Consider the following 19759-nt stretch of genomic DNA (forward strand, 5'->3'; position numbering starts at 1 on the left):
GGATGTTTTTTGGTGTCCTTGTTGCTCTGATAAAACTTCCCCCCATCGTTATGTTGAAAATTTGAAAACAAAAAGCCTTGAAAGTGGCTTGGTATTCTTGAAGCGTTTTCCCCTCCTTATGTAGTTTGGCAGGGTATTTTGTTCACCCTTGCAAATTTTGTAACCATATTTCATGCTGCCTTATCTATTAGAACTCATTTTTTGAGATAGTCCTTTATCCAGCCAGCACCAGCACGGTCTTGTACTAATGAAGTTATTAATTTTTCCGGCAGTAGCGATTCGAATCAAAATGAAATAATCTCAATCTCAAGGATATTATTAGAAATTATAAGGGGGAAATTGGTGAGTGTGATTTATTGCTGCAGAAAGTGGGGGCAGATTGAAAAAGTTAATAAAAATAACATAAAAATAAAATAAAACAAAATAAAATAAAATAAAATTAAACTTAATAAAATAAAATAAAATAAAATAAAATAAAATAAAATAAAATAAAATAAAATAAAATAAAATAAAATAAAATAAAATAAAATAAAATAAAATAAAATAAAATAAAATAAAATAAAATAAAATAAAATAAAATAAAATAAAATAAAATAAAATAAAATAAAATAAAATAAAATAAAATAAAATAAATTAAAATAAAATAAAATAAAATAAAAAAATAAAATAAAATGAAATGAAATAAAATAAAATAATACAATATAATATAATATAAAATAAAATAAAATAAAATAAAATAAAATAAATAAAATAAAATAAAATAAAATAAGATAAGATAAAATAAAATAAAATAAAATAAAATAAAATAAAATAAAATAAAATAAAATAAAATAAAATAAAATAAAATAAAATAAAATAAAATAAAATAAAATAAAATAAAATAAAATAAAATAAAATAAAATAAAATAAAATAAAATAAAATAAAATAAAACAATTTAAAATCAAATTAAATAAACTAGTGTCTAAAATTTTCTGGAGAATATCTAAGACTTCTTGCGGAAAGTCTAAGACTTCCTGGGGAAAGTCAGAGATTTCTCGGGGAAAATCTAAGAATTTTTGGGGAATGTCTTACACTTCCTGGGGAAAGACTAAGACTCCCTAGGGTAAGCCTAAGACTTGCTGAGGAAAATCTAAGATGTCCTGGGGGAAAATGTAAGTCGTCCTGGGGAAATTTTAAAACTTCTTAGAGAAAGTCTAATACATCCTGGGAAAGTCTAAAACTGCCTTGGGTAAGTCTAAGAGTACCTGGAGTAAGTTTAAAAATTCCTGGAGTTAGTCTAATATTTTCTGCAGGAAATATAAAACTTCCTGGGGGAAATCAAAGACGTCCTGGGGAAAATCTAAGTCGTCCTGGGGAAAGTAAAAGACATCTTAGAGAAAGTCTAATACGTCCTGGGGAAAGTCTAAAACTTCCTGGGTTAAGTCTAAGAGTACCTGGAGTAAGTTTAAAACTTCCTGGGGTAAGTCTAATATTTTCTGGAGGAAATCTAAAACTTCCTGGGGTAAATCTAAGACTTCCTGGGGATGAGGTAAGATGTCCCCACAAAAGTTTAAAACTTCCTGGGATAAGTCTAACACATCCTGGGGAAAATCCAATGCTTCATAAGGAATATATATGACTTCCTGGGGTAAGTCTAAGACTTCCTAGGGACAATCTAAGACTTCCTAGGGAATGTCTAAGACTTCCTAGGGAATGTCTAAGACTTCCTAGGGACAATCTAAGACTTCCAAGGGAATGTCTAAGACTTCTTAAGGACAATCTTAGACTTCCTAGGGAAAGTCTAAGACTTTCTTGGGAAAGTCTAAGACTTCCTAGGGACAATCTAAGACTTCCTAGGGAATGTCTAAGACTTCCTAGGGAATGTCTAAGACTTCCTAGGGACAATCTAAGACTTCCAAGGGAATGTCTAAGACTTCTTAAGGACAATCTTAGACTTCCTAGGGAAAGTCTAAGACTTTCTGGGGAAAGTCGAAGTCTTCCTAGGAAATGTCTAAGACCTACTGGGGAAATTGTAAGACTTTTTGAGGAAACTAAAGGACTTACTGGAAAAAGTCTAAGACTTCGTCGAGAAAGCCTTAGACTTTCTAGGTAAATTTTAGATTTTCGGGGTTAGGTCTTACAAAACTTTCTGGGAAAAGTCTAAGACTTCCTAGGGAAATTTTAAGACTTCTTAGGGAAAGTCTAAGACTTCCCGAGAAAAATCTAACACTTCTTGGGGAAAGTCTAAGACTTTATTGGGAAAATTTAAGCCATCCCAGAGTGAGTCTACAACTTCCTGGGGTAAGTCTAAGACTTTCTGGGGAAGTCTAAAGCTTCCTAGCGAATGTATAAGACTACCTAGGGAAAATCCAAGACTTCTTAGCAAATTACAAATTTTGCCCATGAACATTCCACTAAGAAACTGGAGCAAACTTCTCACATATCAATGAGTGCAGTCCGATTCAGGGCCTCCTTTTTATAGCCGAGTCCGAATGACGTACCGCAGTGCGACATCTCTTTCGAGAGAAGTTTTACATGGCATAGTGCCTCAAAAATGTTGCCAGCATTGGGAGGGGAAAACCAACACTGAAATTTTTTTCCGATAGTCTCGCCAGGATTCTCGCCCAGGCGTTCAGCGTCATAGGCGGACAAGCTAACCTCTGCGCTATGGAGGAAAGTTTAAAACTTCCTGTGTAAAGTCGAGTACTTCCTGGGAAAAGTTTAAAATTTTATGGGAAAAGTCCAAGACTTCCTTGGAAAAATCCTAGACATCTTGGGGAAATTTTAAGATGTTATGGGTAAAATCTAGGACCCACTGATGAAATGCGGAGACATATTGAGGTTAGTCTAACATTTCCTGAAAAAGTGTAAAACTTCCAAGATTTCCTGTAAAATTCTAAGACTTCCTAGGAAAAGCCTTAGACTTCCTAGGGTAAATCTTAGACTTTCTGGGTTAAGACTTAGATTTCCTTGGGTAAGTCTAAGATTTTCTGGGGAAAATTTTGATATCCCGGGGAAAATTTTGATTTCCCGGGTAAAGTCTAATACTTTTGATTTCCCGGGTAAAGTCTAATACTTTCTGTGGAAAGTCTAGGGCGTGCTGGGAAAACTCTAAGTCTTCCTGGGATAAGCCTAATACTTTCTGGGAAATGTTCAAGACTTACTGGGGAAAGTCTAACACTTCCTGGGGAAAACCTTAGGCTTCCTGGGAAAAGTTTAAGACTTCCTGGGAAAGTGTATGACAAAAGGAAAAGTTCGAAACTTCCTGAGAAAAGCCAAGACTTTCTGAGTAATGCCAAGATTTCCTGAGAAATGCCAAGACTTCGTTGGAAAGTCTTAAACGTAATAGGAAAAGTATTAGACTTCCTAGGTGAATTCTAAGAACTCCTAGGGAAGTCTAAGAATTCCTGGGGAAAGTCTTGAACATACTGGGGAGAGTCGAAGACTTCTTGGGAAAAGTCGAAGGCTTCCTGGGGAAAGTGTAAAACTTCCTGGGAAAAGTTTAGGTTGGATTAGGTAAGGTTGAAAAGTGGGTGCGGATATTAATCCGCCCCATGCCACTATAGACATACATCCATGCCAGTAAACGGCTTGTTGTGCGCTCTAAATACTTTAAAAAACCTCGAAAAAGAAAATCTAATTTAGGGTTTCCGTGCTACTTACAAAATCCTTAATTGTTTTCCATAACACGCCCCTAAGTTGGATCATGGCTGGTATTGTGCCCGGCTTTTGCGGCTAAGAGACACCGGCACTTAGGTGGGGCCACGATACCAGACATGTATGGTATATAATTAAGGATTTTGTAAGCAGCACGGAATTCCTAACTTAACATTTTCTTCTTATAACCTCCACCAAAAGAAGGGGGGTATACTTATATAGTCATTCCGTTTGTAACGCCTCAAAATATGCGTCTAATACCACAAAAAGGATATATATTCTTGATCACCATGACATTTTACGTCCGTCTGTCTGTCCGTCCGTCTGTCTAAAACACGCTCACTTTTGAAGGAGTAAAGCTAGGCGCTTGAAATTTTGCGCCAATATATTTTATTAGTGTATGTCGGTTGGGATTGTAAATGGGCCAAATAGGTTCATGCTTTGATATAGCTGCCACATACATAGATCTTGGGTCTTGACTTCTTGAGCCTCTGGAGGGCGCAATTCTCGTCCGATTTGATTGAAATTTTGGAAGAAGTGTTTTGGTATCACTTACAACATTATTGCTTAAATCGGATCATAAGCTGATATAGCTGCCATATAAACCTATCTTGAGTCTTAACTTCTTGAGCCACTAGAGGTCGTAATTCTCATCAGAATTGGCTGACATTTTTCATGAAGTGTTTTGTTATGACTTCCAACTACTGTGCTATGTATGGCTTAGATCGTTCCATAACCTGATATAGCTGCCATAAATACCGATCTTGGATCTTGATTTCTTGAGCCAATAGAGGGCGATATTCTTATCCGATTTGACTGAAATTTTGCACGTTGTGTTTTGGTATCACTTCCAATAACTTTCCTAAGTATGGTTCATAATCTGATATAGCTGTCATATAAATCGATCTTGGATCCTGACTTCTTGAGCCACTAGAGGGCGCAATTCTTATCTTATTTGGCTGAAATTTAGCATGAAGTATTTTGTTATGACTTCCAACAACTGCGATTAATAACCTGATGTACTTGCCATATAACCCCATCTGGGATCTTGACTTCTAAAGCCTCTAGAGGGCGCAATTCTTATCTGATTTTGCTAAAATTTTGTACAATAGCTTCTCCCATGACCTTCAACAAACGTGTCCAATTTGGTCTTAATCGATATATAGCCACATACAGCTCCCACATAAACCGATCTCCCGATTATGCTTCTTGCGCTCCCCTCAAGGCGCAATTCTTAACCGAATGGACTAAAATATAACCCAATGACTTCTACTATGGTCTTCAATATTCAATTCACTTATGGTACGAATCGGACTATAACTTAATATAAAGGGTGATTTTTTTGAGGTTAGGATTTTCATGCATTAGTATTTGACAGATCACGTGGGATTTCAGACATGGTGTCAAAGAGAAAGATGCTCAGTATGCTTTGACATTTCATCATGAATAGACTTACTAACGAGCAACGCTTGCAAATCATTGAATTTTATTACCAAAATCAGTGTTCGGTTCGAAATGTGTTCAAATTTTGACAAATTTTGTTCAGCGATGAGGCTCATTTCTGGTTGAATGGCTACGTAAATAAGCAAAATTGCCGCATTTGGAGTGAAGAGCAACCAGAAGCCGTTCAAGAACTGCCCATGCATCCCGAAAAATGCACTGTTTGGTGTGGTTTGTACGCTGGTGGAATCATTGGACCGTATTTTTTCAAAGATGCTGTTGGACGCAACGTTACGGTGAATGAACACATTTCGAACCGAACACTGATTTTGGTAATAAAATTCAATGATTTGCAAGCGTTGCTCGTTAGTAAGTCTATTCATGATGAAATGTCAAAGCATACTGAGCATCTTTCTCTTTGACACCATGTCTGAAATGCCACGTGATCTGTCAAATACTAATGCATGAAAATCCTAACCTCAAAAAAATCACCCTTTATCTCCAATAGCATAACAATTCTTATCCATTATTCTTTGATAGCCTAAAAAGAGATGCCGCGCAAAGAACTCGGCAAATGCGATCCATGCTGGAGGGCATATAAGATTCGGCCTGGCCGAACTTAGCACGCTTTTACTTGTCCGAGGTTAGTTTTTAGAGCGTACAACAAGCCGATTACTGGCTTTGGTGTGTGTCTATAGTGGCATGTGGCAGATTAATATCTGCACCCTCTTTTCAACCGAACCTAAATTAACCTAAGGGAATTTTAGGCTAAGAACAAAACCCTCATTAGACCAATTTCCATATACCAAACATTCTGATTGACAGATATTATGGTCAATTAACTATGCCAACAAAGAATCCTACAAATTATCCATCTAAGATATATGACGTTAACGAAAAAGCAATGCAATGTAAATTTATGAACATTCCATTTAGGAACAGGAGCAAACTTTTCATATATCAATGAACGCTGTCCGATTCAAGTTAAAGCTCAAAGAGTTAACAACTCCCCCAAAAATATTAAAACGGGATTCATTTCATAGAAAAATAAAACAAAAAACCGTTATCCCAGATTTCCCCTGGGTATACAAATTGTTATGGGATTCATTTATAGCTTCCCTTTTCTTTTTTTATGTCCACTTTGGTTGGTATGCCACTGAATGGATTTCGTAGCGAAGTAAATTTTGCAATATTCCCTAAATATGGCATATCACTTAAATTTGAACAGTTCTACATTGCCAAGAATGATTCCACAAAATCAATGATGAGGATGATGACGATATGATATGATGTGGTTCAATCACCATTGCCACAGAATATGGACGAAAACGAAGTTATACATATTGGGAAAATATAATTTTGTAAATTACTATGCCATGCTGCTGCTGTTCGTCATCAACCCTCACGGTGTTGGTTTTTTCTTCGATGCTCAGCTCAACCGCCACACAAAACCACCAAAATTATAATAATGGCAAATATTATAAATCTGCACTCGGAAACGCTATGCCACAAGACATGTTTATTTCACTAATGATGCTGAAGTGTAACAGTGGTTACATAAGTGGTAGTTTGGGAGGAAAATGTAAAACTAACCAAAATATGGACTTTATATTCCTAAAAGAGAGAGAAATGGTAATGAATCCAAAAAAAAAGGATTTATGCTGCTGGACTTTTTGAAGAGAAGAATAATTTTCACAATAAAAGGATTTATGATATTGGGTTGCCCAAAAAGTAATTGCGTATTTTTCAAAAGAAAGTAAATGCATTTTTAATAAAACTTAGAATGAACTTTAATCAAATATACTTTTTTTACACTTTTTAAAAGTAACAGCTGATAACTGACAGAAGAAAGAATGCAATTACAGAGTCACAAGCTGTGAAAAAATTTGTCAACGCCGACTATATGAAAAATCCTCAATTACTTTTTGGGCAACCCTACATTTTTTAAACTTTACTCTTCTCTTACCCACTGTGCCCGACTCTTTGCTAATCCCTTTCCATGCCAGAAAGAATAACTTCATCACATGTGTACCATTAGTGTGGTATACATATCAACAAATGCCATACATATATTTTTCTAAAAGCTACCCTTGAAATGTATGATGAGGCTTTTAAATAAATCCCGTAACTTCACACCAAATCAAATTGAAATCAGTCAGAGAAACAACTACCACAACCTATGATAAATTTCGCACTCGAAATGAAAACCATAAAGAAGTAAAATAAGAAACAAAAAAAAAATCAATCCAAAATATCAACTTCTTCGCCATTACGATGGCGATAACGAACATTAACGAATGTGACTTCATATACACTGAGCTTACATAAGAAGGTCATTTATTTCCAAACTTCTTCCCTATACTTCTTCTGTCCCTGTCAACATTTGCACTTTGAAATAAGACGAAGAAAAAGACCGAAATTTAAACTCAATGTGATTTTTTGCAGCTACATCAAGTAGCAAACATATCACACTTTATAGCCTGTGGCAGCACAGTGGGTTCATTTTTCTTGGCCGTAAACATCTTAAGCAGGAAAGTAACAAGTAAAAGCGTGCTAAGTTCGGCCGGGCCGAATCTTATATAACCTCCACCATAGATCGCATTTGTCGAGCTTTATTTTCCCGGTATCTCTTTTTAGGCAAAAAGGGATAAAAGAAATGAATTGAAATGCTGTTGGAGCTATATCAAGTTATGGTCCGATTCGGACCATAATTGAATTGAATGTTAGAGACCATAGAAAAAGTCATTGTGTAAAATTTCAGTCAAATCGAATAGGAATTTGCGCCCTCTAGGGGCTCAAGAAGTAAAATAGGGAGATTGGTTTATAGGGCAGCTGTATTAGGCCATAAACCGATTCAGACCATATTCGAAACGTATGTTGAAAGTCATGGGAGAAGCCATTGTACAAAATTTTAGCCAAATCGGATAATAATTGCGCTCGGTTTATATGACAGCTATATCAGGTTATGGACCGATTTGAACCATATTTGCCACAGTTGTTAGAAGTCATAACGAAACACGTCATTCAAAATTTCAGCCAAATCGGATAAGAATTGCGCCCTATAATGGCTCAAGAACTCAAGACCCCAGATCAGTTTATAGGGCAGCTGTATCAGGTTATGGACCGATTTCAACCATACTTAGCACAGCTGTTGGAAGTCATAACAAAACACCTTGTGCAAAATTTCAGCTAATCGAATATTAATTGCGTCCTCTAGTGGCTCAAGAAGTCAAAACCTCAGATTGGTTAAATGACAGCTATATCAGGTTATGTACCGATTTGAAATATTCTAAGCACAGTTGTTGGAAGTCATAACAAAACACGTCATGCAAAATTTCAGCCAAATCGCATAAAAATTGCGCCTTCTAGTGGCTCTAGAAGTCAAGAATCTATTGGGTTGCCCAAAAAGTAATTGCGGATTTTTTAAAAGAAAGTAAATGCATTTTTAATAAAACTTAGAATGAACTTTTGTCAAATATACTTTTTTTACACTTTTTTTCTAAAGCAAGCTAAAAGTAACAGCTGATAACTGACAGAAGAAAGAATGCAATTACAGAGTCACAAGCTGTGAAAAAATTTGTCAACGCCGACTATATGAAAAATCCGCAATTACTTTTTGGGCAACCCAATATATCGATTTATATGGCAGCTATATCAGGCTATATACCGATTCTAACCATACTTAGTACACTTATTGGAAGTTATAACGAAATACGTCATGCAAAATTTCAGCTAAATCGGATTGGAATTGCGCCCTCTTGAGGCTTCCGAAGTCAAGACCACAGATCGGTTTATATGACAGCTATACCAGTTTATGGACCGATTTCAACCAAAATTAGCACAATTATTGGATGTCATACTAAAACAATATATGTGCAAAATTTCAGCTTAATTGGACAAAAATTGCGCTCTCTAGAAGCTCAAGGAGTCAAGACCCAACATAGGTTTATATGGCAGCTATATCAAAACATGGACCGATATGGCCCATTTACAATTCCAACCGACATACACTAGAAAAAAGTATTTGTGCAAAATTTCAAGCGGCTAGCTTTACTCCTTCGAAATTTAGCGTGTTTTCGACAGACAGACGGACGAACGGACAGACGGGCGGCCATGGCTAGATCGACTCAAAACGTCGAGACGATCAAGAATATATATATTTCGAGGAGCTACAAACAGAATAACGAAATTAGAATACCCCCATCCTATGGTGGAAGGTATAAAATAGTAGGACTTCTAAAATCATATGAATCATGGTAGCTGAGAGCGTAAGGGAGCCTTTTTTTAAGTGGCTGTACGATTCTTGATCCTCGTAAAAATCTAAGACTATCTAAAGGTCCGTCCATCTGTTGAAATAACGCATGGGGCTGAAACTTCCCACAGTAACTTTTTTGGTCCGTAGGCAGGTTAAGTGCGAAGATCGCTTTATGGGACTATATCTTGATTAAGATTAGGTCAGAATGAAAAGAGGTTGCAGATATTTATCCGCCCCATGCCACTATCGACATAAACCTAAACCAGTCATCGCCTTGTTATGTGTGTATCAAAGATAACACAGTGTCCGTAGCCGCCACATGTCCAATGAGAAAGCTCCCTTAACCTCACGGCAGTGGTCGCTGCAATTTGTCCAGAGGCACAAGATGTAGCATTAAATTCAGTGCATCAGATGGTGTCGTCCTTAGTGCGGCTATGATGCACAACCAAGCCATCCTTTGGATCCGGTTAAGTATTGAGCAGCAGGTGGACTTTTGAAGCGCCGTCCACCAGACCACAACACCAAATAGCATTATAGGTCTGACAACTGCAGTATATATACCCAATGCATGACGCGCGGTCTAAACCCCCAAATTTTGGCAATGGCTCTCTTGCAGTTGTATAGGGCAAGAGTGGCCTTTTTTGCTCTTTCGAAAATGTTGGATTTAAAGTTCCATTTCCTGTTCAGCAATACACCCAGGTGTTTTGCGCTTTCTGTAAATGGAACATTTTCGGTAGCCCATTTTGCTGTTGCACATAGAGCTTTCTTGAAGTATATCTCTTAGAGTGCTGGGAAACTGCTGCTTGAGGTATTCCTCTGCTGACCCATCTTTTTAAATCCACAGATCCAAAGTCTGCCGGCATGCATCTTTTAGTAAGTAAGTTATTAATAGACTTTCTTATGGTAGAGTTGAGGCCTAGAAACTCCAACTCCTCCTTCCGTCCGTCGAAATCACGATAGCGCTCGAGCGCTAGCCGCTTGAAATTTCGAACAGATATTTAATGTTGATGTACGTCGTTGAGGATTGCAAATGGGACATATCGGTTCAGATTTGGATATAGCTCCCACATAAACCGATCTCCCGGTTTGACTTCTTGAGCTCTTGGAAGCAACAATTTTTATCCAATTTTGCACATAGTTTTATGTTACGGTCCAAATCGATCTATAACCAGGTATAGCTCCCATGTAAACCGATCTCCCGATTTGACTTTTTGAGCGCCCTGGAAGCCGTAATTTGGCTGAAAGTTTGCGTGTAGTGTTCTGTTATGATTTTCAACAACTGTGCCAAGTACAGTCCAAGTCGGTCTATAAACTGATATGGCTTCCATATAAACCGATCTCCCGATTTGACTTCTGGAAGCTGGAATTTTTGTCCGATTTGGCTGAAAGTTTGCGTGTAGTGTTCGGTTATGATTTTCAACAACTGTGCCAAGTACAGTCCAAATCGGTCTATAACATGATATAGCTGCCATATAAAGCGAACTCAAGATTCACTCGGCCCTAGAAGCTTTGATTTTTGCTATTTAGTTTGCCAGACATTTGTTACTTAACGTACAACTATGCTCTTCAACTAAGTTCATTTTGTGCAAATATTTGCGAGCAGAATCCATGGTGTTGGGTTCCCAAAATTGGGCCCGGCCGAATTTAACACGTTTTTACTTGTTTGTGGTTCACACTACGTTGCAAGCGAGTGTGTTGGCGGATGTGATTCTCCTCCATTGTGTATGTGAGGGTGTATTTGTAAGATAGCGCCTGTGTGTGTGTGTGTGTGTGAATGTAAACAAATAATAGTTGTCACTTTTGTCAATTTAGTCCTTTGGGAGGAAATTTGCAAAGTTTTTCTATGATTTGTTTACTTATGTATTTCGTCGTCACAAAACTCATGCCACACAAGGATGTGCAAGAAAACACATTCGTCATAGAGAAACCTAAAAACCTCTGACACATACACACACACACACACTCATAGTCATGTTTACATATATTGGCATTCATTTGGCTCTACTCATGTCCTGTGTTATTGGAGGCATAGCAAATAAAGAAAACACTATCATTTATTATTATTTCAAGTTTGGGTTGGTTGGTGTTTTTGCCATCCACCATACCACCATGCACTATCATGATGTGCCACATCTTTGTTTCTTCGATATACATATGTATATGAGAATATTGTGTTTGTGTGTACTGAGTGACTTGGTTTCTTTTTTTTATTGATTTGTGCTCTTTATTCGTTTGTTTGTTGCTGTTGATTTGTTGTTTGTGTTTGCTTGTCCTTCCTTTGTGCCATAGCGAAGCTTTTGTTCTAGGCTATGGTTGGGCAAAGTAGAGAGTGAGATGTGATAAAGAAGGATGTTTTTATGGTGTGTGTGTGTGAGTGTGTGGAAAACCCCCAGGCCGATTTTTTATATTTTATTTCATCTCTCTAAAAACCAATTATTTTAAAAGGCCTTCAGTCGCATCATCATCATCATCATCATCAGCGTCGTCGTCAGACCAGTCAAGAGTCTTAAGTGATGATGACGGGCGCCGACAATGGCTATACCGGCAAAAAAAAACAACAACAACAACACCCCTAGCAGCAACAGTCGCTAACAACAACCAAATGGAATTATTTAAAAGTAAAAATCAAAATTGGAATGCAATTCCGTTTTATTGTTGTTTTGCCCTGTATCTGTAGTTGGTTCACATCTGCATTTAAAAGCATAGAATAATTTTTCTAAAAGTTTTATACACATGAGTATATTAGGGTGGTTTGAAACATTTTTGTAATAAACAAAAAAGGATGGTGTTATTTCTAGCAGCCATCGCAATAGTTGCCTTAAGGACCAAACTCTCAAGAAGACCATTATACCTTTCCGTGATTCCATCTTGGAAATATCGATGTGTTATCACTCAAATTCAACATTCGCCTTTCCCTCTTCCCTAACGCGTTGAGAAAATCTTATTACGTGGATTCGTAATAAGATTTTCTGTGCGGTGCCAGGAAGTCTAAGACTCTCCTCAGTCTACTCTTTACATCTACTATCTCTACTTTCTATACCATCCAGTTCTTCTTCAGTTTGTCGAGCTCTCGCAGCCTGAGCGCATCCTTGGGCGAGCAGTTTCGCAAAAATATCAATATGCAAAATATTCGGGATGGCTGTTAAACCTGCCTCCGGTGTGAGTTCAACGCTGCCGTTTTTATGGCAGAGAACAGCTTCTTGAAATGACTGGTACGAGACTTCCCATCTACAGCCTTCAACCAGTGACCTATTGTCAGCATGGGCCACGTCTGTACATCCAGTAAATCATCCTTGGGCTAATACTCCACTTCCTACAGAGCATCCTCTTCCAAGACTAAAAAAAGCACAATACTCTTCGGCTTCTTTCCTCCGTATTCCTTTTCCAGGTGAGTTTCGAGTGAAGAACTAGGACTAGGAAATTCGCCTATTTCGAGTGGTGCTGTTTAAAGAAAATACTTTAAAATCCGGTATCTGTATATCCCAGTGAAAAGTATTAACTCCGTCTTTCTTGTGCTCAAAGTCAATCTATTTTTCATAGCCCATCTCGATATACTCCTGGGTGACCTTTCCATGACCACGTTATTCTTCAAAAGAAACTTGTCTCGAATCAATAGCCCGATGTCATCCGAATATGCCACTAGTTTTCAAATGAATCTGGTTTATCATGCGGCTCAAGAAATTAGGAGAGAACATCCCCTCTTGATGTGCTCCCCCTTATCTTTCGCCTTCCAAGTTTATATCGATAATCCTGCCAAATGAGATTTTTTTCGTCCACTTGGAGATATTGCGATGGAGCCTCCCCATTATCACCACATTGTTGAATGCTTCCTCGATACCTAAAAAGGCCCTATGGTGTACTCCTTCAGTTGGTGATACGTCTCGACCTCTCATACAACTTCATGAGGGAACGCCTCCGCCGTCCTACCCTTAAGATATGCATCTTGTACATGAAAGAAATTAGTTTGGAGTCAGTCCATCTCTCTGAAAATCCATGCCAATCATGACAGTGTGTTAATGCCTTTTGAAGTTGTGTATGGCACACACTACCTTCTCATCTTCGACAATATCACCGATAAGCTCTTCAACAAGGGCCTCTCCTGGGGGTTTGTATTGTCGTAATAGCCTAACGTTCGTTCTTGGTGGAAGTTCCGTTCTCCCTCCTCAGGAAGCTTGGGGTGTTCAGAAACTTAAAGATCACTTTGCACAACCTAGATACCTCACAATCTTAATGCATGTGCGAACATCGTCGAACAATTTCAAGTCTTACTGGTTGAGATCCAACAGGGCCAAAAGGTTTATCAGGATGTTCCAGAAAATCTCACCGATTTCCATATACCCGCTTTGGAGATAAAGATCACCCTGAACTCTCTACATGCCATCGTTATGGTGGACCATACCAGACTCGCCCTCTTAATTCGTTCCAGCCATGACTTCAGGGGATTTCTTCTGTAGTGCCACGGAGATTTCGTACGGTCCTGTCAACCTAAACGTCAGGAAATCGCCTGTCGTCCACACTATTCTCTCCTAGTCAACAATGTCACCTATGATGTTTCCGCAGGGTTCGCTCCATTGGGTATTGCTATATCTTGGTCATCCTGGCAGGCTGAGAAGTGCGTCTCCATTAATTGTTCCAGCGTCTCCTGGTTGCTCTTGGTGTTAGATCCGTTCTTCTTCTTCGGGAAAGAAGATCTTTGGAAGGACCTTTGCAACAGAGATGCCTCACTAGTACCCTGCAACACTCCACAGAAGTTCGCCCAATAACAAGCTCTGCTCGTCTTCTTCTTGAACCTGTCTGGGGTTTCACTATATTCTTTCCAGTACTCTACCGTTTTCTCTCTTTTTGCCGACATCATCTTTCACAGCCAGCTGCTTTCCTTTCTGAGTACCTTCAATCTTACGTAGCAGTAACCGTTCTGAACATGCTTTCAGAAAGGCTTGGTTCAAGCACTGCTTAACAAGACTCACTGCGTACTCCAGTTCCCTTGCACCAGATATAGGATATATGCTCAACCTGTCGTGGTCTGGAACGGAGCACTGGATGAAAAACTTTCCCGTTTAGAACTTAAACTGTGGTACTCCGCAGCACAGGTGCCTCGTTAGCCTCGTTGGTAGCGTGCTAGGATTACCATTGCGGAGTTCGTGGGTTCCATTCCCACCAGAGGTCTTGATCTGTCGCTACTGCGGTATCACAATGGACTAAAAATTGTCTAAGTGAGCCTGTAAAGGACTGCCGTTCTTACCTAACCTAACCTACTCGTCCGCACAAAAGTTATGTCTCTAACATGTTCCCTGATAGAACATTAGGTTATTCACCCTGTTGCAAGCCCCGTGCCTGACTGGGGTTGTTCTTATCACACGATAAGTACATGGCTGCCATGACCAATAATGGCTTGCCCGGCCATGTCCCGCACCATTATCATTGATGTAACAAGAAATCAGAGTCAGGTATACAGCACAGCTTCTAATCTTACATTCTGCTAAGAAGAGTTTCCGATTGAAGTTGCGGTAATCTCGTTGTTCCCCATAACCAAGTCCGTAGGCGAAATGTAATCAAATGTGACTAACCGTGCTACCCCAAAGACTGTCGCGTGCGTTGGCATCCCCCTCCAAGAATAAGGTAGTGTCCTTTGGTTTCACGCCATCTCACCAAGGCCTAGACCTTGTCAGTTCGGGGTTGTCTTCATGGTGGCCACGACCATTAATGTTTTGCTCGGCCATCTCTAGGGCCATAATCATTGCTGTAACAAGAAATCAAAGTTATGTTTAGATCCCTACTGCTTACGATACAGCATCCAATCTTACCTTCTACTGGAGGAGAGTTGAGTTTGAAATTGCGTGATCTGAGTGCACGATCCTGGTTGAGGGTCACCTCAGTGTAATTCCTCTTCCCAAAATTCCGTAGCTCGTCCGTACCTGTATTTCAGTGACATCTGCAGGTAGCCCATGCGCCCTCTTGGCGATATTGACATCGCCAACTCGCAGCACCATTCTTACCTAGTTTAATCCTAACTTGATTTCTCCTGGAGAATGATTTCTTATTTCCTTAATTACTCACTCGCAATCGCTAAATTTATTCTTATTTTTAATCTGCACCTTCAGTAGCTTGAGCATGGCTTAGTCCTCCAGTATAGGAGAGCGACACCCCAACGTTGTTCAGCGGCGGAAATAGGCGACGTGTAACAAGTTTTATTATCATGACTGGTCAAAGCGGCCTGCGCCGTTAATTCTGATGCAGATCGAAAGAAAGTTTAATGCCTTCTCATTGCCTTATCCAATTAGCTTCACACCTTTCTGCAACTTGGCGCCATCGAATCTCCCTTCAGGATTGCTGCAATTCAGGCGCTGATGATAAATTGAGGTTGCGCTCGTCCACCTTTGCGATGGGAACCACCTTTTTTATCATCGCAGGCCAAAGCAGCCTGGGGTCAAGACCACTACCGCACAGGCTCTGAATCAGATGTCACATTTGATCCAGAACGAAGAAATGTTGATCAACCGAAATCCCGTTAAAAGAATTTTCCGGATCTTCTTCAAAGAATGAAAATGTCAGTATGCAAATTTGGCCATGAACATTCCAGTTGGAAGCAGCGAGGATACTTCGTTCATTTCAATGACACCACTTGGTAGAGAAGCTTAGGCGTATTAACCAAAATAAATACCTCACAAGTGTCGTAAGCATTGGGAGGGGATAACCAGCGCCGATTTTTTTTTCTGGTGTTCTTGCCAGGATTCGAACCCAGGCGTTCAGCGTCATAGGCGGACATGCTGAGCTCTGACCTCGGTGGCCTTCCGTAGATATGTCTACGACGGAAAATTTGATTTGGCGTTGCATTTTTCAAAGCGAACATTTTTTAACTTTTCCGCGTTGTTTTTGTGGAGTTTGTATGCAGAGTTGCATTTTTGCAACGCGACGCTTAAAACCAAAGCTTAACGCGCACATTATGGCTTTGGTTTTAAGCATCGCATTCCAAAAATGCAGCTCTGCACACATACACCACAAAAGTAACTCGGATTTGCATGCAGAGTTGCATTTTTGCAACGCGACGCTTAAAAACCAAGTTGTAACACCACAATGCCTCATTGATTCCCTTATTGCTTGTTACACAGTGGACGCCATCGGTTGATTTACAACACTGCAGTCGTCATTGTTTTCTGATGGTTCTCACACCGACAATTGTCGCTGCTGGTCTTTTTACATCGCGGTCGTAATACACACACCCGACGCCGTCGGTTGTTCCCAGCTGATCGTTTTACGCCGCGGTTGTGATAAAACAATGCTGTCTTCGTAATTGGTTGTTCCCCACTGATCGGTTTTACATCGGGGTCTTATCGGTTGTGATACAACAACTGCACCGCCATTACTGATCGTCCTGGCACCGTACTCTGTCGCCGTCCAGTTGATATGGTTAATCCGCCCCATGCCACTATGGACATACACCTAAGCCAGTAATCGGCTTTTTGTGTACTCTTAATACTAAAAAGAAAACTCGAAAAAGAAAATCTAAGTCAGGAATTCAGTTGCTTAGTTGATATACATTCCAGTGCGAAGACATAAGACCATCCAAATCATCATCTGTGAATAGATATTCACCGCCCAGAAGCCTTAAAGTAGATCTTCATGATCTAGAGCGTGAGGTTCAGCGCTACAAGAAAGAACTTCCAGATCAAGCGGCATATCACGCAGGTCTAGACAACATTCAAGCAGACACGGTAGCAGATGCGGTAAATGGGTACCGGGTGAATATAGTCCTTGAAGAACGACCGCCTCCCATTGCACCTGAAGAAATTGACCTCTCCCGGCAAACCAGAGTAGTTCTGGCTCAATTACGTTCCGGCCTATGCAGCCGCCTCATACTCATACATAGCAAGAATTGATGCCGACGTGCAAGATAATGACCCGATTGTAACCAGGGACCGCACGAAACACGTCAACTGTTTAGCTGCCCAGCCAAACCCACTCAATTCAGACCCAGATCCCTGTGGACGCACCCCATCTTAGACGCAGAGTTCCTGGGTCTTGACTATCAACAAAATCAAGCAGACTAAAGAAAGAACACTAAAAACTGTTTCAACAACAACAAACTTCCATGACAGTTATAATAATCACAGATTCGTACTTTCTAGCTTAGAAGAGTTGCTTGCACTTAACGTTTTTCCCGATTCGTCAAAGTGGATGGATAAGGACCATTCATCTTCTTCAGATACTTTACCGAACGTTCATAGCTCTCTTTCTGTTCCTGTTCATCCGTGTTCATCCGTATTCTTTCGTTTTCGCTTATTCCCTTATAAGGTGCTCGTATCTCTATTACGAGTTGAGGTTCCAACTACGGTTGGATCCGTCAGGTTTTATGGAAATCTTAAAATATTTTAGTAACTTTTTCACTTATTATACCCTCCCCCATAGGATGGGGGTATACTAATTTCGTCATTCTGTTTGTAACACCTCGAAATATGTTCTTAATCGTCATGACATGACATAGCCATGTCCGTCCGTCTTCTTTCGAAAGCATGCTAACTTTCGAAGGAGTAAAGCTGGCCGCTTGAAAGTTTGCACAAATACTTTTTATTAGTGTAGTCCGGTTGAGATTGCAAATAGCCCAATCGGTCCATGTTTTGATATAGCTGCCATATAAACCGATCTTGGGTCTTGACTACTTGAGCCTCTAGAGGGCGCAATTCTCATTCGATTTGACTGAAATTTTGCACGTGGTGTTTTGGTATCACTTCCCATAATTGCGGTATGTATGGTTCAAATCGGTTCATGTTTTGATATAGCTGCTATATAAACCGATCTTGGGTCTTGACTTCTTGAGCATCTAGAGGGCGCATTGCTTATCCGATTTGACTGAAATCTTGCACGTACTGTTTTGGTATCACTTCCAACAACTGTGTTAAGTGTTAAGATTCAAATCGGTTCATGATCTGGTATAGCTGTCATATAAACCGATCTTGTATCTTGACTTCTTGAGCCAATAGAGCGCGCAATTCCCATCCGATTTGGCTGAAATTTTGCATGAGGTGTTTTGTTTTGACTTACAATAACTGTGGTAAGTATGGTGCAAATCGGCACATAACCTGATATAGCTACCATGTAAACCGATCTGGGATCTTGACTTCTTGAGCCTCTAGAGGGCGCAATTCTCATCCGATTTTGAAGAAATTTTGTACAACGGCTTCTCTCATGACCTTCAACATACGTGTCTAATATGGTCTAAATCGATGAATAGCTTGATAAAGCTCCCATATGAACCGATCTCCCGATTTTGCTTCTTGAGCCCCTACAAGGCGCAATTCGTATACAAATGAACTGAAATTTTACACAATGTCTTCTACAATGGTCAGCATTCAATAAATTTATGGTCCGAATCGGACTAAAGGGTGATTTTTTTGAGGTTAGGATTTTCATGCATTAGTATTTGACAGATCACGTGGGATTTCAGACATGGTGTCAAAGAGAAAGATGCTCAGTATGCTTTGACATTTCATCATGAATAGACTTACTAACGAGCAACGCTTGCAAATCATTGAATTTTATTACCAAAATCAGTGTTCGGTTCGAAATGTGTTCATTCACCGTAACGTTGCGTCCAACAGCATCTTTGAAAAAATACGGTCCAATGATTCCACCAGCGTACAAACCGCACCAAACAGTGCATTTTTCGGGATGCATGGGCAGTTCTTGAACGGCTTCTGGTTGCTCTTCACTCCAAATGCGGCAATTTTGCTTATTTACGTAGCCATTCAACCAGAAATGAGCCTCATCGCTGAACAAAATTTGTCAAAATTTGAACACATTTCGAACCGAACACTGATTTTGGTAATAAAATTCAATGATTTGCAAGCGTTGCTCGTTAGTAAGTCTATTCATGATGAAATGTCAAAGCATACTGAGCATCTTTCTCTTTGACACCATGTCTGAAATCCCACGTGATCTGTCAAATACTAATGCATGAAAATCCTAACCTCAAAAAAATCACCCTTTATAACTTGATATAGCTCCAACAGTATAACAGTTCTTATTCAATATCCTTTGTTTGAATAAAAAAAGAAACCGCGCATAGAACTCGACAAATGCGTTCCATGGTGGAGGGTATATAAGATTCGTCCCGACCGAACTTAGCACGCTTTTACTTGTTTTTAAATAAGACCATTTTGTAAATACTTTCTTATAAGGAAAATCCTTTAAAATTTTTTATTATTTTCTAAAGCAAGCCCTGCGGATGCAAGGAACTCCAGCATATAACAAAACTCATTGTTTTACAACTTCCTGCGGCGTCATCGTTAATGTTTAGATTTTAAAAAGTTGTTGAAAAAAGGCCAAAGCAAAAAAGAACAATGTTAAGCGTGCCATCCGTGTTGAAGTGACAACAACCCTTTTAATTTTTTTTCTGTTTTTTGATTTTTTTTTTGTTAAGGAACCATATC

At 39.3% G+C, this 19759-nt stretch overlaps 1 protein-coding gene across 1 annotated transcript in view; it reads left to right on the forward strand.

The window, feature by feature from the left end:
* The window catches only part of LOC106080554 (protein Skeletor, isoforms B/C), a 136716-nt gene that overhangs the window by 90019 nt on the left and 26938 nt on the right, over positions 1-19759 (forward strand). The window lies entirely within an intron of this gene.

The sequence above is a fragment of the Stomoxys calcitrans genome, chromosome 2 (genome assembly GCF_963082655.1).
Source record: "Stomoxys calcitrans chromosome 2, idStoCalc2.1, whole genome shotgun sequence".
NCBI classification, from domain to species: Eukaryota; Metazoa; Arthropoda; class Insecta; order Diptera; family Muscidae; genus Stomoxys; species Stomoxys calcitrans.